This window comes from Cimex lectularius, unplaced genomic scaffold (genome assembly GCF_000648675.2).
Source record: "Cimex lectularius strain Harlan isolate CLEC.00 unplaced genomic scaffold, Clec_2.1 scaffold112, whole genome shotgun sequence".
Classification (NCBI taxonomy): Eukaryota; Metazoa; Arthropoda; class Insecta; order Hemiptera; family Cimicidae; genus Cimex; species Cimex lectularius.
Genome location: NW_019392699.1, coordinates 952417 through 977252, shown reverse-complemented (window position 1 = coordinate 977252; position 24836 = coordinate 952417). Strand labels below are relative to the sequence as shown.

The window sequence follows — 24836 nt, the reverse complement described above, 5'->3', positions numbered from 1 at the left end:
TGATGAGAAACGGCCAAACTATAAACTCAGTTGGGAGATCTGTGTATTCCTACAAACGCCATATTTGCATTTTCAAGATAGTGTGTAGGATATTTCTAAACTTGTTCTATTTCAAAAAATCTAAAAATTTTAAAGCGGAATAAATCAATTTATTTCCTTCTTTATATTTAAGATGCACTGCCAGGAACGCATGTGAGTGCCTAATTTTGCATGTTAAGTGAATGAATTTTCTATAACTTCAATATTTTTTGTAGTGCGCTGACGGATTCACCTTTGGCACTGTTCTAAAAGAGCCAGATCATTACAGGAGGCCAGTTTGTCGAATGAGAGGATTCCAAATGTAATATGAGCCTTTTTGGTAGGGGAGAGAGCCATTGAGAAAACTCGTGTGGTCTAAGTAGAACATTAACTCCCTCTTTCATCGTCTTCGTCGTACAAAACGTATATTATTCTATCCGGCTGCTTTTATATAATGGTATCGGCCTGTGCGGCCCAAACAACACGGCTTCCTTTTAGCGTAATTGGGGTAGAAAGTGTGGGCGGGCACGCAGCCGGCTCACCTATCTATCTGGGTTACACCTTTTGAAGGACGTCTCTCTTTCTTCTTCAAAATTCCATTCGGCCAGTTTACGTTTGTTTTTAGATGTGTATCCATCCAGGGGAGAGATATAGAATAACGAACATCCTAACAATCTCTCGTCACACCGTACATCAACTGTAATTTATTACATACGGATCAAAGATCCTTGCACAAAAAGTTTAATCCACGAGGTTATAAACAATTTAAATAGCCGATAAACAAATTTAATAAAATAACAAGAACCACAACAAGAAAAACATTAATAATAATAACAGTTATTGATTATTCAGAGATCGTGGGATGCGGTCTGGTGTGACGTGGTTTTAGAAAAAAACATTTTCTTTATCGTGCCAAAGTTTCAACCATTATTGAGATCATCTTCAGGGCTCAAAGTGTTTGGTTTCTGCGTAATTGTGTCATTATTGTGTGTCGTGTTGAGAGTGCCCAAAATTTCGTGTTGTTTCGGCACTATCAACACGACACACAAGAATGATTCGGTAAAATGATCGATATAAAAAATATTTTGTGTGGTGTTTAAAGACCGTTAGTTAATGATTATTTGGAGATCGTGAAATGCGATCTGGTGTGACGTAGGTTTTAGAACAAAACATTTTCTTTATCGTGCCAATGTTTCGATCTTTATTGAGATCATCTTCAGGGCTCAAAGTGTTTGTTTTCTGCGTAATTGTGTCATTTTTTTGTCGTGTTGAGAGTGCCCAAAATTTCGTGTTGTTTCGTGTTGTTTGGGCACTCTCAATACGACACACAAGAATGATTCCGTAAAATGATCGATATAAAAATATTTTGTGTGGTGTTTAGTGACCGTTTGTTAATGATTATTCGGAGATCGTGAAATGCGGTCTGGTGTGACGTGGGCACTTTCAACCCGACACCCAAGAAATGCACAATTAAACAGAAAACAAACACTTTGAGCCCTGAAGATGATCTCAATAAATATCGAAACGTTGGCACGATGAAGAAAATGTTTTTCTAAAACCTACGTCACACCAGTCCGCATCTCACGATCTCCGAATAATCATTGACTAACGGTCACTAAACAACACACAAATAATAACAGTAATAATCTGTGTCTTCATGTATGTGGTATATGCAATGTTCGAACGACTGTATTTATTTGCGTGAATGGATGGACTTATCACCAAAACACTCTGAGGAATATCGAGTACTCTGGGCTAGTGAGAATGATTTGTGATGGGCATATGTAATGGGCATGAATGGAAGGGTTTAGTCCCAAGGATATCCCGAGGAATGTCGAAAACTCTGGAGTAGTACGAATGTAGTCTGGTGTGTGAATGTAATTTATTAGCGTGAATGGTAGGGTTTATCCGCAATTACCCCCGAGGAATATCGAGGTCTCTGTGGAAACGTGAATGTTAACCAGTCTATCATGTTTTTATCTTGTTTCTGTGTATTGTCTTGTTTTATGCACAATTGACGAGCCCCTGAGGTACAGAGTGGCTAGCAATAGGACCCAGATAAGAGAGAGTTGGTTACTGTTGTACCATAAAACATCGAAACTGAGTGGGAGAAACAGAAAAAGAAATTAGTAGTATTAATATGCGAGAAAGATAAGAAAATAAATATAAAGCTAAGGAAGAGAGGGCTATTAGATCCCGCGGCCGTGGGTTCGATCCCCACCGTCGCCTCTGGACTTTTTCTGACGCCTAAGGGGACCGGTGGCCGCAATTGAAAGAAATTGACACGGCACTCATCAATGGAAGGGGCGGGATCGGATCTCAGCGACCCTGAATTTGGTCCCAACCCCCTTCAAAAATGAGTTTCTTCGATGGAAGAACACCGGTACAACGGGGGCTCAAGTTCACATTTGTGTTGCGAGCCCTCCCCCAAAATATGGAGCCGGGGATAAAGTACAATAAGCTGTACAGCTCAGCTGCAGTACTCAGGAGGGAACTCCTCCAGTCCCTGGTATCCGTTTAAAAAAAAAAAAAAAAAAAAAAAAAAAGGAAGAGAGGGCTGGCGTTGACCAATGATGTGAATTGAAATGATGTAAAAAATGCAACCAAAAAATAAAATCAAACCCTTTGCAAATATCAGTACTGAATATACAACTAACAAAAATAGTACACTTCTTGTGAACCAAAGAAATCGTGTTAGCAGGAAGGAAAACCAAAAGTAACAAATTAGAAATAACAATAACAAAAACAATAATACAATTCAGAATCTTAAGAACTAAAAGATTGTTATAAAAGTTGATGTGTCCAACCACTTTTTCACAAGGATCTGCTCTTCCTTTCTTTCGCCAGTCTTGCTCTGACTTCTCTTTCCTGTATGTTTGCTAAAACTCTTACTGGCGAGCAGATTATTTCAAATGTGTCGCGATAAATGCCACTACGTCTAGCCCCTATACGCTTGTCCTTCCTGGAGGTTGACTTACACGACCACATTGCTTCGCTGGAGATCATTTCTTGCATTGGAACCACTCCTAACTCTGCTTGAGCCTCGCACGCTAATTTTTCTATTTTGTGCCATATATTAAACTTGTTATTTTCTTAACAAATGGAAGACATTTCTTTACGACTATAACGAGGAATCACTAAATGGGCGCATGCATAAGCTATATTCTCATTGGTATTTAGGTGACACTATCAACTTAGTTATAGGACAGGGATATTCGCTTACAACACCACTGCAGCGAAAGTCCCGACAATGATCATATGTCTAGTGATAATGAAAATCGAAACGCGAGCCAAGGAACTGTCGTGCAGGCATCTTCAGGCTCCCAATTAGGCCATAGAGAAAGAAGCGGATCTTCCGATGGTGGTTATATATCCGGTAATAACGTAGAACTTAAACCCATATCTCCGCTACATTATGCACCAGAGGTAGAGGAGCCATCGTTAAACTCTCTACAGACTCCCGACACTGAACTAGGACATCTGGTCTTCCCCCCACGTTAATGAACAAACTACTTATTTTTTATTTTTTTAAATATTGGCCTTATGATCTTGCATATTAGCCATGGTACGAATTCTTTGTGTGTTCAAATTGGGGGTTGGGAATCGAACCCACGACCGCGGCGTGAGAGTCTCTCATGCTAACCACTCGGCTACCGCGGTCCCCCTCAAACTACTTATTCCATGCCAAAATCCTGAGACTAGGGTTTTATAATTTTTTCCTTAATTTAAGTTGTAAAATAAGTATATATTCAGTAAGACTAGACAGAAAGTTTTTTACATAAGCTGAAACATCTTTGTAAATTAAAACTTATTCTATTTAGATTTTATTCTATTGTCATATTTCTTCATGTAGTTCTATTCTATGCTATGTAAGCTTGCTCATAAAGTTATATTAAAAGATGAAATTTTTATTTATTCTTATTATAGCTTTATTAGTCGGAAGTTTATAAACAAGCTTAAATATAATAGAATAGAACCGCATGAAGAAATCTGAAACAAATAAAGAAAAAAGTTGTTCCACAATAGATTTGCTTAGGTCACTTAGGAAAGGATTGTCATCATTCTGTATCAACCCCCCCCCAACCCCTTTATAAAAAAATAGAGTTTATTACGAAATGCTCCTCCTAGTAAGGCATTTTCAAATAGAATGTTTTGCAGCCATACTTGATCAGCATATCATTAATAATTTTTTTAAAATAACAATTTAATCCTGGAAATGCGTTTTTAGAAAAGAATCTGGATATGGATGTGATTCATCAAATGGTAAAGTATTAGCATATTTTGGAGTACGATTGTCGATATACACCATTAGTCGCTCTCTACTAAATATAGGCCAAAATTCCTTCAAAATTCTCAATTCAGAAATGACAAAAGTTGTCCAATACATAGAATATATAAGAGCAATAAGTAAAGTTTGAAGATTCATGTATGCAGCTCTCTATGACAGATGAGGAGGCCGGGTAAGTGGCCTCTCCGGTTTCCACTCACAGTCTTCTTACCGGCCGAGCCTGCGATAATGGACGCCTTGTCGGAATTGTTTTGTCCCCCTTCATATTTCAATCCTATCTCCGGGCGAGGGAGATTGGAACGTCTCACTTTCCTGCCAGAATCGAGGACGGAGTGGGCTGGTAGAAAAAGACGGAGATTTTTCTTTTAACGGTAGGTAGCAAATTGGGTAACGAAATTACTCAACATCGCGCTCCAAAATTGACACTAATAGCTTTTTCACTTTTTTTTAACATGACCAGGATTGGTTTCAATTTGGCGCAATTAATGAACAAATTATTTTTACTTGAACAAAGTTTGTAACGTTAGATTTAACGGAGTACCTTTTTCTAGCATTAAAACAAGCATTAAGAAAAAACCTTTTAAAATAAAAACAATATTTCATTTATTAATAAGTTGTCGTTATTTTATTAAATTAAATAAGCAAATTTATTCATAATTGACAAAAAAGGAAAGCAGCAGCGAGAGCCGGATCGGCAGAGAAACTCTCGGGAGATCTGAATCGTAGAAGTAGGGTCATCCTCACCCGATTAAGGATAGGCCATGCGAGGATGACACACCGACTCTCACTTTTGAGCCAAAGCCCGCGTATGAGTCCGTCATGTAGAGAAAGATTCTTGAGGTGCCCCACCTAATTGAAGGGGGCAATATCTTGGCTACATATAGAGAGCGTGTAGGAATGCCACCTGATATGAGAATCGTGAGCTTGGTAGCGATCCGATTATTGGATAAAACAGGGATGTTTTATTGCATATAGTACATAACGTGTGTTGAGAATGAATGAATTTATTGGCGCAAATAGTTGTAATTTCAGAGGGCTAATGGCGGAATATTGAGTACCTTATAAACCCTCAATTAGGTGAGTTATATAATAAGTGTAAAGGTGATGAAGTACTAAGTACTCCACCGCTCTGAGTGAATGGCATATAAATAGGAAAAAATCTAGTTAAGAGTGAGTGGGGTGTGAAAGTTGGGGCTGAAATGATCTAGCAAAGATGGCCTCTGGAGCCCAACCTCAGTGCTTGGACGGTTAAGATCGAGGACTGACCCCTGGGTTGTATGATTCTCGAGGCCTGCCGATAATTTATTGTAAATCGAAATCTGGAATTGCCGGTGGACTGCGAGAAGTGATAAGCTCAACTCTGTACACGAGTGTGTGCGTGTACATGCATGTGTAGATTTGATCTAAAATCTATCAGTGCATAATTAACTTTCATATATGTAGTACGTGACAGTTCTTAAAAAAATTAATTTCAATTTTATGATTTAAAAAAACTCATAAGAATTTTGAAAAATTTCTCTAACTTTTCTTAAACTCCTATAACCTCTTCTGAGTTATCAAAAATTCTCAATTAAGAAGTAAAGCAAGATTGATTTTAATCAACCACATTTAAATGTACACCCTCACCCAATCGCGCCTTTTATTCAATGGTTTATGGATATATTTAAAAAAAGTTTATGTCTGAACCTTTTGAAATAGTGTGGACTGAAATACGTGGTCAATATCTTTTCTTCCTCGGGCTGTTTTTCTTGGAATGTTCTATATGCAGATGTGCTAGGTTCCGTTTGCAAATGCATGGCACAATGGTCCGCCCATGACAGCTAATGATTATACGTCTCTCTTTTACAAAAGATTTATGTGTATGTGCGAGACACATTGTCTCACACGTGATAATGCGCTTAGATGGATTGAGCTCCTTACCACTCGATTCGATGGTGTACTTTTGATAACAATAATTTCACCGTGTGAGATTAATGATCCGTCTATTTCTAACAACGTCATAAATTACATATGCGATAATTTGAGGAATTTACCTTTTCGTAAATGTTAAACAATTAGGATGGGGATTAATAGATGAGCAGTATCTAGAGAGTTATTGTCAGTTGAAACAAAATGAAACACATAATAATAAATGTTTGTCAATATTTTATTCTTTTTCTACTGGATTCCAATAATCTATTTTGTTCAACTTGAGTTTTTTTATATAGCCATCTATTTATAAATTTTGCTTTTAAACGTTGCTTACAGAGATTATAGGGAAATATCAATGCCTTTAAAACAAACCACAGTATTGTTAATCAGAATTTCGTATTAAAACAGGTTTTTGAGAAAAAAATATGAATATGATCGGGATATACTTGCACTTTTTACGGATTTAAAACAAGCCTTCGTCAAAGTTCGCAGAAAGGCTATGCTTAATGTATTGAGGATAAACGGAGAACCTGATATATTAGTGAGGCTTATATTGGGTTGTCCGGAAAATAATGCAGGATTTTGGTATTAAACAAAAAAAAAGAAACTAGTTACTTTAAAGCAATGTTCTTTAATCAAAATAATTNAATGAGTAATCCTGTAAACGTAAACAGAATATTTTATATAGATTTTTTTTAATGAAAACTTAAAATCCTGCATTATTTTCCGGACAACCCAATAAAAATGACTATTAATGATTCCAAAATTTAGGTCTTGGATGGAAATAAGAAAGGAGTCACCTTACATATTAATGATGCCCTCTCGTATACATTATTTAATGTCTTACTCCATCACACTGTAAAATATTTAAAAGAAGAGGGCATCATTAATAAAATAGCAAGTCTTCGCTTGATGATATAATAATCATGGCACAAAATGTTTAAACATTAAAAAAAACTTTTCGAAATTATTGACAATAAAGGTAAAATATTGGGATTGAACAGAAATTAATAAAAAACCAAATATTTAAAAATGCCTCTCTCATCGGGCCAAAGAGCCTCACATCCTGTCACCCTTGGAAATTTCAAAACAACATAACAAAAGAAATTAATGAAATAATATTAACAGACAACAGAGCATATTACGCAAATAACGAGTTATTGACCACAAGTTTGTTGTCTCGCAAAAAAAGATGAAACTGTATAAAAGTTTCGTTCGCAAAGTTATATGCTATAGTTCTAAAACATGTACCTTAAATAAGTATTACCGCGAAAAATTAAATATTTTGGAAAGGAAAATTATGAGGGCCGCAACGATTAGGCGTTGAAACGGCGCTCATCACTGTAAGGTGAAGGTCCCGGGTTCGAATCCAGCGGCTCTGCATTCGAACCCGACATACTTACAAATGGGCTTTGTTTTTTCAAAAACACCGGCACCCTGAGGGTTTACATGACCTCTGCTGTTGCTAACCCTCGTTAAAAAAAAGACATCATACATATTAAATATTAAATCAGAGATGTTGAGATGGCTGGGACACGAAGAAAGAATGTTATATGGGAGGTTACCAAGAATAGTATGAAGAATAGGCTGAAGGGACCAGAAGAAAGAGAAGAATCAGATAGAAGTATGATGTCGGAAAGGATTTAAGGACGAAAGTACCTTCAGTAAAAAATATAATAATTTCTAATAAATTTTAATGCAATTTATAATAAAAATAAAATAAAAAAGCTAGGGAAAGTAAATACTACAAAATTGGCAATATCCCTGTTCATTTGTGAATCTGATTTTTAGAATTTTTCGTATTGTGTCACTTTTTTTGTGGGTGTGCGATATGCTACTTATAAAAATGTATCTTCTTTAATTATATATGTTTTAAAATAATTTTTAAATTATCATAAGTGGAATAGGAATTTATATCAATTTTGTATTGATAAATGAACCTTAATGCTACATTACATGCATTGTTGAAACGCATGGAATGTTTACTTGCACCTTCTGTGTTTATTTAGTAATATTATTAAGAGTTTTGAGCAGTAATTATTGAGAAATCGTAGGTTTTGTGCTATATGTTATCAATAATATTGCTAAACAAACTTCATTAAATCTGGCTGAAGAATATTTCTTAAAATTGTCCATTTATAAAATAATTTTCTCCACTTTTTATAGAGTGCAATAATCAAAATAAACTTTTGCTTTAACCTATTAAATTAGTCGATACACCTGCCTAAAATATTTTTTAGTAAATCGATTTCTTAGAAATTAACAAAAAACTTTCAAGAGTTGTCCATAAATTGTACTTTTTCCTTGAGAGGCAAAACTATTCAGCGCTGCTGCTTGAAGTGTCTTAATTTGAACAAAACAACGAGGTTTCCTCCTCAGAAATATTAGTGATCCAGAAATGACTTCTTAATGTTTGGGAAGAGGAAGACCGTGAGGCTTAGAAAATGCATTAAATTTGAATTTTTATGAGCCCGTTTGTTTTTGTTCAAACTAAAATCCTACTCACTTGTCTGCAAAACAACCAAGATAAACGTAGGTAGGAAAATTTAGCGTTGTAATTGAGACTCGACTTAAAAAATATTTTGTGTGGTGTTTAAAGACCGTTAGTAATTGATTATTTGGAGATCGTGAAATGCGGTCTGGTGTGACGTAGGCACTCTCAACACGACACACAAGAATGACACATCTACATAGAAAACAAACACTTTGAGAGCCTGAAGATGATCTCAATAAAGATCGAAACGTTGGCATGATAAAGAAAATGTTTTTCTAAAATCTACGTCACACCAGACCGCATCTCACGACCTCCAAATAATAATAAAAATATTTTATGGGGGAAAGTGAAAACTAGATTTTGAACGGATAAATTAGAAATACATGTTTGAATTTATGAGCGTACAATATTTTTTTCAAGAACGTTATATATTCTCTCTCACTCACTCTCTCTCTCTCTCTCTCTCTCTCTAGATCTCTCTATATAGATTGGTATCATTTTCGCGTGTTGAGAAAAAAAAGAGAACGACTTTCCAAACAGCGAAATTAGTTGTTCTTTCCTTCCGGCAAGTGTCGGCTCGGGCTAGATTGGATGTAACATGAGGTGTAGGTGGCAGGGGCGCTGTTTGGACGGAGAGGGATGATCAATGAAGTCTGGTCTATTGACCTCAAGAATTGAATAAAACTCAGACAACCCAACATTCGAGCTTGCTCAGTACAAAATTTGTACCTGATTGCAACTGTGAGACGATGATTTGCTGATGTTCGAACGCATTTTTGTCGCTTGTCAAATACGCTGGTTTGTCTACCAATACGTATATTAAGCACCGTCAGAGAAAAAAAATAAAACTTTACAAGAGTGTTTTAACATAAATAACAACTAATAATAAGTAGTCTTAGATTTTTTGTAAAATAGAAAGTATTACAAATAATATGTTTGTAGTTGTTTTGTGTAATTTACTGTGTAATTTCTAGTGTTCACGCAAAACGTAATTAATTCCTCTTGGTTGTCATCAGGGATGTGGCCAAAGAAAGATATTTTTAATTTTAAATCTTCGCCTAGCTTTCGGAACTTTATTGTACCTTCCATCGGCCTCTACAAAAGGGTATATTATACATTTTAATTTGGTCCAATTTAACATCAAATATATATAAGAACAATAAATACATTTTTGTACTTACTGATTTTTGGTCAGAAGTATATAAACTTAAATTATTTTCAGTGTTAACATAAAAATAAAAGAAACTTCTGTACAATCAATACTTATTATTATTATTATTATTATTCGTAAGTAATTAAGGTTTTTATTTGAGATAAAAAAGTCAATGGCACGAGCGGGATTCGAACCCACGATCTTCGGCTTGATACGCCGCTGCTCTACTACTTGAGCTATCGTGATCTCGATCCACTCGGACACCAACTTCCCATCTCAACCGCACCTTTTGAATTTTCCCTCATTTTTGCCATTTTTCAAGCCAAAGATCGTGGGTTCGAATCCCGCTCGTGCCATTGACTTTTTATCTCAACTAAACCCTTAATTAATTATAATATATTAATTGGTCAAGCGGACCACGAAATTAGTGAATTCAATGATTAAAATGAAGTACACTTCACTAAAGCTCTCCGTGGCCATTTCATTTGTCATTTCATTTTGTTAACTTATTATTATTTTCTATAGAAATTCTGTTGAATAATTCTTTTATATTTAATTGATGAGTTTTAATTTGCGGCGGTTTTTTGTTTTTGCTTTATAATCGGACTCATTTAATTCTGGTGTTAATCACGACTTAACTTTCTAATAATTAAATGTGAGTGTAAATTAAACTGATATAGTGAGGGTAAAATTCAGTTATACGTCCATTCCCGAGAGACGGTGGATTGTAATAATCTCCGTCTAATCTAAGTTTACCCCAAACCGATTTTCTGGGTAATAATTTAACCCTGACTATCCCTATTGTATTTTCTGAAATATATATACACCTCTCCAGCCCGATTTCGCGCTTGATGAATTGGTCCTGTGAAAATTTCATGACGGAGTAAATCGGACAGCCGGCTCTCTTCGGATGCTCCTTCCGAAATAGAAAGAATGCGTTTTCGATAATAGAAACTATACATATAATCTTTATTTATTATCCGATTGCCGATATGGAGGCAATATTGTCAAAGGAAAACGATTTGTAGAGACTTTTATAAGATACTTTGTGTTTATGAGAGTTTGTGACAATGAATCACACTGTAACACGAACCAGGTTCATTTTGACACAATCCTTCGAACCTCGTTTCAACAAATTGATTTTTTTTTGTATTTTGAATTTTTCATTGTAAATATATTTGTTTAAATAAAAAGATTTACGGTAATAGTCTGTATTAATTCCATTATATTTAGTGGTCAATTGTCCAAATTACTTCTTTCTATTAATTAATCTTTTTATGTAAGGTTTTGTTTGAAATGAAAAAGCTAGTATCACGAGCGGGATTCGAACCCACGTCGCTGCTCTCGTTCGAATCCCCCACGTGACACTAGCTTTTTCATTTCAAACAAAACCTTACATAAAAAGATTAATTCTGTATTAATGTTTAATACTAAATTTTTTAATCTAAATTTAAATTATTGCGCAGAAGCCTTTGTCTGCGTTTATGTTTTGTATTTTCTAAAATATAAATGTTGTATTTTTCCATTAAACAAAACAACATTAAAGTTTTTTGGATGGGAATATTAGATGACAAGAAATTGGTAATTACGTCGTCATCAGGTGAGTACAAACTCTGATTACTTTTTGGGTGTCTGGGATGAGGAGCCACACAGGGAAAATTGTAAATAAACTAACTATTAATTTACATATTAGAATTTTTTAAATTATATTCTTTATGCTTTCTGCTAAAGTTTCAAAATGATCTTATTTGGAAGTTTATCAAAGTTTGTGTAGAATGACTTTTTTTATACCTTCTGAAATTTATACTTTGATGCGATTTAAACGAGACTTACCTGTTTTTTATTTTTTTAATTATGTTTGGCTACTTCAATTTATGAGAAGATATTTTATTTTTGTAATGGCTCGTTATCGGAAAACCAATAATAACATTTCCTTTGAATAATGCTTTTTTGCTATTGGAACATTCATTTCTATATATAAAAAAATATTAAAATAATTTTACTCTGACAATCCTTGGTCGTAGTTAATACTTTCGAATGTGCTAACAAGTTTTTGGAATAAAAATTGAATAAAATACGTAACAGTACAAGTAAATTGTGAAAATGTATAAATATACGATAACAATGCCAATGAAAGTATGTATACGGTTAAAGTTATATAAAATATTTTATTAAATAAATATTAGTACATACTTAACAGTACTGTCGAGCCATATATATTTGTATATATTACACATACATATTATATTTATAACATATCTGTATTTTAGTAAATTCTATATGCATTTTGAGCACGGATAAATAAAAAAATGATTTAACTTAACATTTATGCCAATTATATTCCACTATTCTGTACTAACTGCATCGGCATAACTTTACCTGTTAAAATTCCGGACCAGCTAACGTATTGTCCCCTCCCTCGAACAATGGAGTCGACTCCGGTGTGTCTGTAAAAATATTAATTTCTTGTTAGTCATGAAATCGCACTTACTGTAGCGGATGAGGTCTACATTTCAAAATCTTGCAAAAAAACAATCTCCTCAAGTAATAATGATGGTAAGTTTAGTAAAAGTTACTATTTTATTGAAAAAATTTAATTTTTTAAAGCCACTATAATATTATATATCTTTAATGACTACCATATCATCGGACCTGTGCATAGTCTTGGGGCACGGCAACGGTCACAGATCGTACCTCAGGGCTACAGCGATTTTTAAATGTATATTATTTGGTTATTCAGATATCGTGAGATGTGGTCGGGTGTGATGTAGGTTTCAGAAAAACATTTTCTTTATCGTGCCAACGTTTCGATCTTTTATTGAGATCATCTTCAGGGCTCAAAGTGTTTGTCTTCTGTGTAATTGTGCCATCCTTGTGTGTCGTGTTGAGAGTGCCAGCTCACTTTGAGCCCTGAAGATGATCTCAATAAAAGATCGAAACGTTGGCACGATAAAGAAAATGTTTTTTTGAAACCTACATCACACCCGACCGCATTTCACGATATCTGAATAACTATTGATTAACGGTCACTAATCTCAACACATGTATATTGTTTTTTTTAATGTGTTTTTGTGTTGACTTTATGTTAATTTATTGGAATGAATGTAATTTATTATCATGAAAGAAAGGGGTGATTTAACCCTGCTCCGAGAAAGATCGTGTACTCTGCGGTGAGTGAATATGAATGGTGCGGGGTGACGCCCCTGGAGGGAACTTAGACAGAGGCTGTCTTCTATCTGTGACCTTAGTGAAGCTTACGTATGGCCAACGTAAAACCCCCCGGCCTCACGGGAGACGTTGCGACCGGACGACAGCGTGTAAGCGTTGAGGACGCCATGATCATGCTATAGTCTCTCGAATGCGTGAGTAAGCGAATGGAAGCGGGTAGTGAAGCGGTGTCTCTGACTCGAGTATGCTTTGCATTGTTGTGCGTATGACCGGCGTGGTACCCTTGGGGAAGCGAAGGATCGCGATCGACCTCGAATGCGCGTGACAGGTGTAGGCTGAGCTCGATAAGAGAATTTAGCGTAGGCGGTGCTCATCTAGGGTGTGGTTAGCAATTCCACTTTAAACTAAACCGCTGCCGGGGCGTTCCCGGAAGTTTCTACGCTGGGGGAGCCTCTATACTCAGAGAGATAGAGTGATCTTCTCTATCTAGGGAGTACGCGGGGGGGGGACAGTGAGATGTATTTCGGCCTGTTAGCCTCTCGCGTGCAGCATACGACCCGATGCACAATGCGGGCCCGACCATTCGGAGTGGACAAGCGGAGAGCGATGGTTGTCTTGGCCCTTAGGGGCTGGGACACCTCTACACCAATGCTGCGGCGGTAACACCATTCCGTCGTATGCAGAAGTGCGTCAGCTCTCATCTTGAGAATCAAAACGTCCGATAAGGCCAAAAGGCCAGGTGCGGACGCTAAAGATCCTCTTGTCTTGTTGACGTTGAGTACTCGGGAACACAAAGACCCCGCCCCGAGGAATATCGAGTACTCTGGGTGTGTGTATGACTTCTGGAGGGTAAAAGTCAGTTACTAAAGAGAATGGAGAGGGTTCAACCCAGCCCCGAGGAATATCGAGTACTCTGGGGGAGTGAATGTGACCAGACATCTATGTTTGTGGTAATGTATATATAAGTATTGTATGTTTTGTTTCTATTCTGTATTTGACAACCTGAGGTACAAACGAGAGGCTAGCATGTTAGGATATGGACGTAGTACATATTTGAAATCAGAGAGTCGGTAACCTGATCGAGACGCACAAATGGCTGCAGTTTAAAACAAAATACGCGCGAAAGAAGAGAAAAAGAAGGAAAACACGCAGAGGGCGGGCGATTATCAGCTGTTTGTCGGCCCATAAACGTTCCAGTTTATAGTGACTTCCATATCTGGTAGATGGGTTCCTCAAGTTAAGTTCACAGAAAACAAGCTTATGAGTCTTAAAAGGGAGAATTACCTTCTAATTTAGCTGAAAACAACGATACATATTAAAAAACCTAGTGTTGAACCGGCACAGAGTCACCTACTGACCTGCACATGTGTCTAGTTGTAGTGCAGACGGACTTGCGGGTTTTAATGTTAATAATACTTTGCGCCATCGTCAGTGAGAAAGTTTATTACTGAAGATGGCGCAAAGCTGAAAGAAGTTGGAAGTGCTGCCACAACCCGTGAATTTAGACGGACCCAAATGACCCATTTGCGGTTTCAAATTTAAGAACCCTAATTATTATCCGTTTTTAATAGCTTGTATATCTTATATAGATTTTTCCTGCCTGATATAATGAATATGACCCTTCAATGTTAAAATTTTATATTAAAAATTAGAGATAAATACAATTTGAAATAAAACATTCATTTGAATGATTTTTTTAATGGTTTTACGACTTTAACTATATATTAATCCATATATGCATTTAGTAATAGTAATTGATCGTATTAATAGCTTTAGTGAAGTGATACTTCATTTTAAACTTAATCAATTAACTACACGACATTGAAAAATGGCAAAAAGGAGGGAAAATTCAAAAGGTGTGGCTGAGATGGGAGGTTGATGTCCGAGTGGATCGAGGTCACGATAGCTCAAGTGGTAGAACAGCGGCGTATCAAGCCGAAGATCGTGGGTTCGAATCCCGCTCGTGCCATTGACTTTTTTATCTCAGCTGAAAACCTTAATTAATTGTCATATATTAATTGGTCAAGCGGACCACGAAAGTAGTGAATTGAAATTATATAATTAAATTTGTTAAAAAATTTAAAAAATTAAAGGCCAATTGACTTGAATTTCTACTTGAAACTAGGTAAATTTAAAGATCTGCAAGCTAAGAGCGGTAAAACTAGGCCGGTCTTCGATTAGGGCAAACATGCTTAATTTGGTTTTAGCCGTTGATTGAATGAACCTTGCCAGTTAAAGAAGTCTGTTGGACGCAAAATGCTCTAAAGCTTTACACATCTTAACAGGCGATCGGTTGTAACTTTAGAGAAAGCTCGGTTTAATGGACTAACATCGGAAGGCGAGCAGTGTTTGACTTGTCCCCGAATGAATCAAACTTTGCCCGACTTGCGGTCCAATTTAGAGATTATTAACAGTGATGAGGCTAACCCCCCAAACCCATTTAGCAATGTTTGACTTATTATTTAAACAGTTTGTCTTTTATCTATCGATTCAGGAGATTAGTTAAGGGGCAGCCTTTCCAACCTTGTACGATTCATTTTCTATCATCAACTTAGCGGTTTACGTACAGTAATTATGAGTTATGACATAAAAGTTCAGATAACAAACAGCAAAGGCCAACAGTTGATGTAAACTTTATAAACGTTTAGAATGCAATATAATTATTTTAGTGTTGCAAGTGTACTACCATGAAGCACATCAGCGTTGATAGGTCAAATATCAGATGTAGGGAATCTGGCCTAGACCGGAAGTGACGATCCGATATATTTGGGAATTGAAAAGGAAGTTTTCTATTGAGTTTCCACAGAAGTGCGAGTCAAATGGCTTGAGGTATATACAGGAATCATGGGTAGTTGCGATGATATCCACATCGAACTTAAGTTCAAGCATTTTAGCCATGCTTGACTTATTATTTAAACAGTTTGTCTTCATGAAAATAATATAGATTTTTTGATTAGATGGATCGACATCCTTCCAAAGATTGCACTCACGGTCTGCATTTGCTTATCCCCTTGCAAACCGACAACTCGTACAAAAGGTTTTTCTTCTTCTTCTGTCAGATGTTTTAAAGATAAAAAATTACTTAAATTTCCGTGAATTTTTGCCTTGATTTACTGGTGTTGAACAAATGAAGGAAAAAAGGCTCATTCAACTAGCGTTTCCTTTCATCTTCGTGAAAATGGGACCGGGCGATAAATTAATTAAAAAAAGCGAGTGCCTATTTTTCCCAGCGAGCTTCAAAAACCTAATGAAGTTATTAGGCTCTGCTGGATAAACGAAAAAAAATCATAAATTTGTATAACGATGAATTCGGTGACGTTCGATACCGGGTAATTGTTCTACCATTGGCTTAAAAACTAAGGTCATAGAAAATCAGAACTGTAGGAACCAAAATGACCAAAAGTATGATCTGGAGATGATTTACATGACATTTTTAAATGTATTGTCTCGTACCTTTTTATCCATAATATAACATTTAATTATTACACGGCATAAGAAAAATGTAAATCCAAAATTAAAAATTTTCCAATAAACAAGTTTAGAGAGACTTTTCGTCAGAATAAATTGTTCAATTATACATTTTTTTTGTGAACGGTAATTTATGTATGAACATGTATAAGGCGTCAAAGGGGCCGAAAAAAGTTTTTAATCATAATAATCTGTATCGCATAATAAGTTAACCGTTTCAACCCTATTTACATTTTGGTTATTCACGAACTGCTCATGCACGAACTATAAACAAGGACTCCGTTAAAAAGTTGTTTCTTATTTAAACGCGAATAATTAATTTATAATTAAAAAAGAAAGTTATTTTGTACTCAGTGTTGTTATATATTCGTAACGACATAATATTAATTTTCAATGCTTAACTTTTTTTTTAGTATCGAACGATTCTCGTTGAAATTCGGATTGAAATGACACGGTAGCGTGATCGAGGAATAAGAAGGCTACTATTTTGTAGTAAAATAGAAGCAATATGGCTTAGGCAGGGGGCTTTTTAAAGGCCTACCCGTCAAATTCCCTGCAACAGGTTCTATAAACTCTTATTTAAACATCTCTGAACCATAAAATAAAATTAAAAACAATTTGTTTAATAAAAGTCTAACGTCGTGTTGAATTTTTCTCATTCTTTTTAAATTTTTTTCTTCAGATAGTTGAAGAGGTTATAATATAAATTTCACATATGTACTGTTTGCATATTTGCACGCGCGGTCGGTATATACAGGGTGGATCAATTTTGAGCGCAGCATAAGGGAATTGGTGTTTTTTATATTAATATTATTTCAATTAATTAATCTTTAAGATATTGGTTTGAAATGAAAAAAAGTGTCACGAACGGGATTCGAACCTATGACCACTTCAGAAAACACGATAGTTTATGTGGTTAGAGCAGCGTCGTATTGAGCCAAAGGTTATTGGTTCGAATCCCGCTCGTTGCACTAATTTTTTCATTTCAACCAATACCTAACATAAAGATTAATTAATTGAAATAAGTTATTTGATCAACAGGACCACGAAATATAAGGGATTAATATTATTATTGTCTTCTAATGATTTTTAAAATAAATTAGCTTCATTAGGTTCAAAGGCGCGTGTAAAAATGATTTCTGTTTTAAACAAGAAGAAATTGATTAATGTTTAAACAGTTTTTGAAAATTCATTTATTTATTTACAACTGCACTTTAAATATGCAACAAACGTTGAAATTGTAAGCGTATTGAGTGAACATTTGTTGCATGTTTTATGCATGGACACATAAAACAGTTAAATTTTTAATTTAGTTTGTTATAAAAACTGTGTTTTATTCGAATTAAATTAATTAACCATCAATTGTTATCATTTAAATCAATTATAAAATATCAATTATGAAATAAAGTCATTTAAAAGAGAGAGAACTCAAATTTATGAGATTAATACAAAATATAAAAGAGTTCTCTCCTGGGTCTGGGCAGTCTTCTGCCAAATTCCAGCAGATAAAGAATGGCATTGGTCCCTGACCCACGGAGGCAGAGCTATACTTACCAGGATACGCAAAGGTCAAACGAGATTTACCCATGGGCACATGCTAGCGGAAAAAGACTGCCTTGGCGACCAACATGTACTGAAAGATTACGCATTGAACATATTTTCAATGCAGAAAACTAGAAGCCTGCAGGATGAGCTACGAAGTTCCTGCTGACACGTGTGGTCTTCCGACAAGCAGAGGTAATCGGAGGTAATAGTACCTCAGGCCTAAAGAGTTTTTAAAGTTATTTAGTATGTGTATGTGCTGTGTTTTATGTTTGCAATGTGTTGATGTAAATGTAAATTATTAGTGTGTGGTGATTATTGACCGCATTTCACGATTTCTAAATAAAAAAGAGTAAATTGTTAGCGTGAATGCAGGGACTATCCTTTACCCCGAGGAATATCGAGTACTCTGCGGGGGTGATTATGACCAGACTTTCCATGTTATGGGAGGTGATGGGAAATCGGCATCATCGGATAACCGATACCACGACGCCGGGCCTGCTCTTCCGGTTTCGTTCGTCTACGCTCGTTCGTCTACAATGTTTCCGGGGAAGGTGGAAAACACGAAAATCTTTATGTGCTATATGTTTGTGTTTTTCTTATTCTCTTACTAACAATGCGACAATCTGAAGTATATTCTATAGTTTAGCAAGTTAAAAAACAGGAGACAAAACATGAGACAGTTAATGTTAAAAATGCGCTAAAAAAGAAAAAAAAATCGTTTAAAGCGCAGAAGTTTGTCAGCCCATACATGTATACTACTACTTCTACTACTACTACAGAATACAAACCTAAACAAAACCTAGATATTGTGGAGCTTTTTCATACGAAACGAACAAAAGACCATTGTTTTTTCCTGTAGTGCGAAGAAATCTGACTCACCTCTATTTTTACATAGAGAAAGCACAGGTAAGTCAAATTTGAAAGCAACTACCGCTTTTTTCCTATGCTTCGTCCAAAACTGTCGAACCCTGTATACAAATAGTTAAAGTGAGAGTTAAATAACGTTAGTTGCATTACAATTAATTAATGTTTTTAGTTGAGATAAAAAAGTCAAAGGCACGAGCGGGATTCGAACCCACGATCTTCGGCTAGATACGCCGCTGATCTACCACTTGAGCTATCGTGACCTCAATCCACTCGGACACTAACTTCCCATCTCAACCCCACCTTTTGAATTTTCCCTCCTTTTTGCCTTCTCTAAAGCTCTCCGTGGCCATTTCATTTGTCGCCGAGAATCCAATCCGATTACACGACATTTGAAAAATGGGAAAAAGGAAGGAAAATTCAAAAGGTGGGGTTGAGATGGGAAGTTAGTGTCCGAGTGGATTGAGGTCACGATAGCTCAAGTGGTAGAGCAGCGGCGTATCAAGCCGAAGATCGTGGGTTCGAATCCCGCTCGTGCCATTGACTTGTTTATCTCAACTAAAAACCTTAATTAATTGTAATATATTAATTGGTCAAGCGGACCAAGAAATTAGTGAAGTTAGTTTCATTGTTTTGTTCATTGGAATAAAACCGAGAAAATAGCAAATAATTTAGGATTTCATTTAATGCATAATAAACAACACATTCTCACCAAAGTTTTAGTAATCATCAGTTTTACTTTTGTCTATGATCACACCTGTGCTTTTTCCCACAGTGAGAACAACTCATAATATTTGAATATCACAAAATAAATTTATTTCTCTCTACACTAGTTAAACGAATGTCAGTCGTTTTCCAATCAATGTTTCTCAAGGTTTTTGCGAACAAATGTCGATGTAACTCTCCAAACCGGTTTTCCTCTTTGTCAGCTGACCGGTTTCATATACTCAACGTTTATTTTATTTCATTATTGCCGTGGGTTAAATTGAAAAGTGACGCAGTTTAGTTTCATTAAAATCGAACATGTTTCAGTGCAAATTGGCGAAATCGGCCACGGAATTGTGGCAAAATTCACGGATAGAAGTATAAAGGTGAAGCAGGAGTGAGCTTCACTGAACCAGAATAAGAGAAAAGTGAAACCACTTGTTGATACGGCTTTTCTCCTTCCTATATTAGATTTTATACACCTTTTATATCACAGTTCGTTAATAATAAGATCCGCTAGGTTTCTATGCAAGCTACGGAATACAGATTAGAAAAGGGTAAAAGCGCCATGGCATTTGTAAATATTGACATTTCAACTTCTATTTATGTTATGAACTTTATTTCACAGTTATTAGTAATACTGTGTGTACTAATTATGTAATAAAATTCTATTAGTATCGTCAGTGGATACTATGATTACCGTAGTGTACCAGTAAGTGTTTGCTTTTAACGGTGTTCCTTTGGCCCATTCTTCCTGTTCTGGTGCCTTGTACTTTTTAGTAAATGATGGCATCGATTGGCATGACTTCTGCCTGTATCTCCTCACTAAGTTTCCAATGTTTATTTATATGGCCTATCTTTGAAGATTGTTGTCCATTTACGAGCCTGTGGGCTGCTGCTCTGATTTCTTGGATTGAAATTTGAAGTGATGGGAGGTTTAACAACTCCTCTAGGGTCGTAGTTGGCGTTGTGCTCTTGGATCCAGTAACACTGTCGCCTGCAGAGTGTTGGTCGACACACCACCGACATTGGTCTTATTGGTCACAGGTGTATAGCCATAGGGTCTTTTTGGGGTTTAATCCCCTGTTTTTGACGCTACAAAATCATTCGAATCAGCATGTGTACTGCTAATTAGTGTACTGCTTGTGTACAGCTAACTTATTCCCTACAGCGATAAAGACTAAACTGCTAAGTGAACTTTCTGAAATTAACAGTAACGGCTTCTCCAACAAACACCATAAGTGGGGGAATAAATGATAAAACAAGCGGACAACGCAAGTGGATACACCCTCAAAAAAAAAAAAAAAAAAAAAAAAAAAACGAGCTTAAAAAAAGAGAGAAAGCGAATACACACAGAAAATACGAGTATATACTATAAACAGACGGAAGCAAGAGTGATGAATATGTCGTGTGTGCATTTTATTACAATGATGTTGCATTTTTTTCAAACAAGTATAGATTGATATTCAAATAATGAAGCGGAAGAATTGGCCATATATATGAGCTTGGAATGGACAAAAAATGATTAATTTTCGCGATGATTCGCATTAATAAAAGCTTTCAGGGTTCTGACAGACAGTCATAACTCTTTCTACTATTTATCTATTAAATGATAATAAGCCCGATAGTCTGATAACAAAAACAACTAAGAAATGAAGTTATTATCATCAGGGTGGAACCGTAACTTCTAACTGGAGAAAAGCTCACATCGGGGCAATCGGAAACGAGGAAGCCTGTCAACTGGCCAAATCAATGTCAAGAGATGAAAGCCTGAACCTCTCGTATGCCAAATACCAGAAAAGCCTATTCAAGAACGAACTCTACAAAGAGACGATCTAGAGGTGGGAAGAAGTATGGCAAGGTACTTCGAATGAGACTCACACCAAGGAGGTAATGCTCTCAATCTTTGAAAAAGTAGAACGGACCTGCCGGACAATTACAAACCCAAGAAGATAATTTCTGGACATGGACACTGCTATACCAGATCCGATTCGGACATGCTTCATTCACAACCGCAACTTGTCCATGAGATATCGTAACGGAGGAAAATTTTAAACATATAATTTTCCATTGTCCAAATTGGGAAAGAGAAAGAACTTCGATTTTGCGACATTTTGCTTGCAGGGGTCAGGATTGGCCGGTTGCTTGTTCCGAGCCTCTAAAAATTGAAAATTTAAAGAAATTCACATTCTTTGTAGGTAACATAAACCTGGATAATACACACTCTCAATAATATTCAATTTTTTTTTTCAATTTTTTTTATTCATAGTAAAAATCGAAAAAACATCGGACAATTTACGAAATAACGTCATCTCCTTAAATAATTTATAATTTTTGCAACATAAATAAAGGATAATCAAATTATTTACAAAAATAAGAAAACATGTATTAATAACAATAAATTTGGAAACAGATCTAATATAAAAATAGAACATTAAAGAAAATATAATAAACTTCCTAACTTCCTTCCTGTAGGGTTACTCCAGGAAGAGAAAAAAAAACACCAATTTATTCAGCAACTGGCTATACTTAAAATTGTTATCTTTCTAGAAAATTACTTTTGTTGAACACCTACATGATACACAAAGACATTATTTATCGATCTGACGATATTATAATTTTAGTGCAAATTGTTATAATTCTAATGAAATTGAGCGAGGCAAGAGCCGGTGTCGGCTTTTGTGGTTTATGGACAGTCATAAGTGGCAGTCCTCATTTCCAGGACATTCCACTCCTCTTCCCCGGATTCCGCTCCCTTTATACGATCCCAGTAATTCACGTTTTCTCGGGCGACGGGGGTCCAACCCTATTCAGCTAACCCACAGTTACGTTTATGCGAGTCGGATAAGATAAGAGATAAATGTAAGAAAATAAAGAAATTTGAGCAAAAGCACTAAACGAAATTTCATAGAGAAAATCCTTCATCGCGTTTTATTTTTTTTTCTTAACACTCCTCTTTATTATGAAATTAAATTTAATAATTCTTCTGGAAGGGTGTAATGTCTAAATCCGAAAATCTGAGCCTGAAATCGCTCCAAATTAGCCTCGAGAGAGCGTTTAAATTATACAACACATGTTCTGCTTACCACCCTAGGGGAATTCAATTAACAAGGTGATCCGTGACTGGAACCTGTAAATAGCGTGTCTTAATCAAATATACTACAAATTTGTTTAGTTTTATGACGATACGGTCAAAGGTGTTGAGTTATTTATGCTTAAGTTTTTAATGTGATGATGATGATGACGTATGGAAACTAGAATGTTGGGGGTTTATTTTCCCAAAGCACTGTAGCCAACCGGCTTATTGTACTTCCCTACTTCCTTAACTGCTCAAAAATGTATAGGGATGTTTGTAATTTATTCTTATTCTATTAATTTAAACTAAATTAACCGATATATTATTGTTAGTTGGATGAAACAAAATAGAAAATACAAACCAAAAACAAGCCTTAATCCTCATTTGTAATAACGGATTTATTGAGGAATAATAAACATGAAGATGATAAAAACAACTTTTCTCCATTTTAATCCAATTGTATTCTCTTTAATCATGGAAAGAAACCAGAAGTTCACAATATTATTGGGAGAAGTGTGATCTCACCAGGAATTGGATATCCCAGAGGCAGTTGGCGCGTTTCTCAGAGCGTGGTCTTCAGATCCCGAGAGACTGGAAGTGCCAATAGGAGGCTCACTACCAGTAGTGGATCTCAGCGCATTATGACGCTATGGGATGATATAAATGTTGACATTGCTGCAAGACTGAACCCTTTCCATAGTTTCCGCAAGATGAATGAAGTACAAGATGTATTGGCAAGGCGTTTATCAAAACAAACGATTCGTAATCGTTTGTGGGAAGTTGGCCTCATATCGTATGTCTCTTCGACCTGCAGCAACAGCCCGCCACCAGCAACACAGGAAAATATGGTGCAGGCGGACACCTCGACCATTGTAAAGAAAAACAGCGTACTTATTGAAATAATGAACTAAGGATCCGACAACTTTTACACTAACCATTGCCTAATCACCACTAAAAGGAACAGATTATAATATGGCCCGAAACTGAAGATCGTCATCAAAATCTCAAATAAAAAATAATAAAACTGAATGTTTCCTACGAAGTTACTTCGGAAAATTAAAAATGCTCTCAGGAGATTGTGATGAAAGGACACTGGAAATTAGGTATTTATGTTCCCCAAGCACTGCAGCCAGTTTGGTTCAGTCGGTCTTTTAAGGAGTACTAAGACATTGACTGTCGTTGCTACATTGTATTTCCCTGGGCTTTCTTTGAGTTCAGGTTATGTCTCCGTTGAGCTTCACAATCAGAGATGACGTGGGGGACCGTTTTTTCCTCCTCATTGCATAACCTACAGATGGGATAATCATTCAATATGCCCATGTTCTGTAGGTGTTTTCTCAGATGGCAGTGAAGATCCAGTGAACACTTCTGTGTGTTTAGCCCTCTCTAACTGTAGCAGTGAGTTTTCAAGGTGGTTTTAGCATAGGTTTACGGTGTTTATCCACTTCTCCTTTTGTCTTTTTGTATCCATTCCCTGGTGGACGATTCTGTGTTTGTTTTTTTAATACTCAGAAAAGGTCCTGCCCGTCTTGCCGATCCTCTTCTGGCCAGTGTGTCTGAATTTTCGTTACCCAAAATTCATTTGTGCCCTGGTACCCATCGAGGTGTTTCCCTGGTTTTGGAGATTTTGGATACATTTATTGACAAGATTTTATGTATTTTTTCTACATGCTAATACTTTAATAGCTGCTCGACTATCCAATCTTATAAGGGTTTTTTGCTAGTGTAACCTCATTTAATATTTTCTAAGGAACAAGTATTCACACGGTGATTATTGTTGTATGCTCGAAGTGTTTAGTGCCCAATCATTTTAATTGTTTCTGGAGTCAAAATGAACCTTTCTTAACTTCTCGTTGAAACAATGAAAGTAGGTTTAGGACAGTTTCTATGTAATTAGGGGTTCCCCCCCTTGATTCATAGATTTACCAATCTTTGTAGACTGCCTAATATTTGGGTAGGTTGTTGTTGAGCTTTAAATCTCAAGTTTAGTGATAAAGCCAGGTTATTTTGAGAAGATGATTTTTTGAGAAGAGAATTTTACATTTACATAGTATGTATAATGACATTTTATTATATAACTTTCTAATTTTCATTAACTAGTATTTCAAAAAGTAAAAAAAAAATTAATTCATACCATTGTGAGGCA

At 35.9% G+C, this 24836-nt stretch overlaps 1 protein-coding gene across 4 annotated transcripts in view; it reads right to left on the bottom strand.

Moving 5' to 3' along the window:
• LOC106664553 (somatostatin receptor type 2-like) overlaps positions 1 to 24836 on the bottom strand; it is a 144913-nt gene that overhangs the window by 30146 nt on the left and 89931 nt on the right. For 2 of the 4 annotated variants that reach the window (XM_014390378.2, XM_014390377.2), the window contains exon 3: positions 12244 to 12311. The exons of the other annotated variants lie outside the window; for them this stretch is intronic. The gene's annotated coding sequence lies outside the window, so the exon portion shown is untranslated. The remainder of the gene's footprint in view (positions 1 to 12243; positions 12312 to 24836) is intronic. 4 annotated transcript variants of the gene reach the window in all.